Source organism: Sinocyclocheilus anshuiensis, unplaced genomic scaffold (genome assembly GCF_001515605.1).
Source record: "Sinocyclocheilus anshuiensis isolate Anshui unplaced genomic scaffold, SAMN03320099.WGS_v1.1 scaffold836, whole genome shotgun sequence".
NCBI classification, from domain to species: Eukaryota; Metazoa; Chordata; class Actinopteri; order Cypriniformes; family Cyprinidae; genus Sinocyclocheilus; species Sinocyclocheilus anshuiensis.
The window spans coordinates 604178-604749 of NW_015551122.1; positions in this window are offsets into that span (position 1 = coordinate 604178).

The following is a 572-nucleotide window of genomic DNA, read 5'->3' on the forward strand; positions in this document are numbered from 1 at the left end:
GTTGGCCGGCGACAGCCATGACATCACTACCGGTGCGACTATAGTATAAATAGGCACCGGGAGAACACATCATCCTTTTCTTCGTCTTCATTGACTGTTTTGTTTGAAGCGTGCATTTCTGTGGTAAGAGCGATCTCTATTCATCTCATTATGGCGAGCACTAGCAAAGCGTTTAAGGTTTAAGGATGTGTGCATCCATGTTGACGTTGTTTAATATCTGATGACACACACGATCTATGCGTTATTGCGTTTTTTCAAGGAAAAAGCTCTGCTCTCGTTTGTCTCTCTTTTCGAGGAAAGAGGGGCAGCCATCTGCTCCCCGCGATTCAGGACCCGCCGCTGCTGAGGCACGGAGGAGAATGAACTCATGGGGATCGCATGTGGATCTGGCCGATGAGTTTGAAGAGTGGTTTTCCCTCTCGCGATCGTCGGCTGTGGACAAGAGTGAGCCGCTGGAGGATGATGTTATTTCATTAACATTGTCTGATTCAGGGGCCAGTGCTCTGCTGGGATCAGCCCAGCAAAAGCAGGAAATAGCTGAGGAGGGCAAAGAAGCTGAGGCTGAGCCTTCC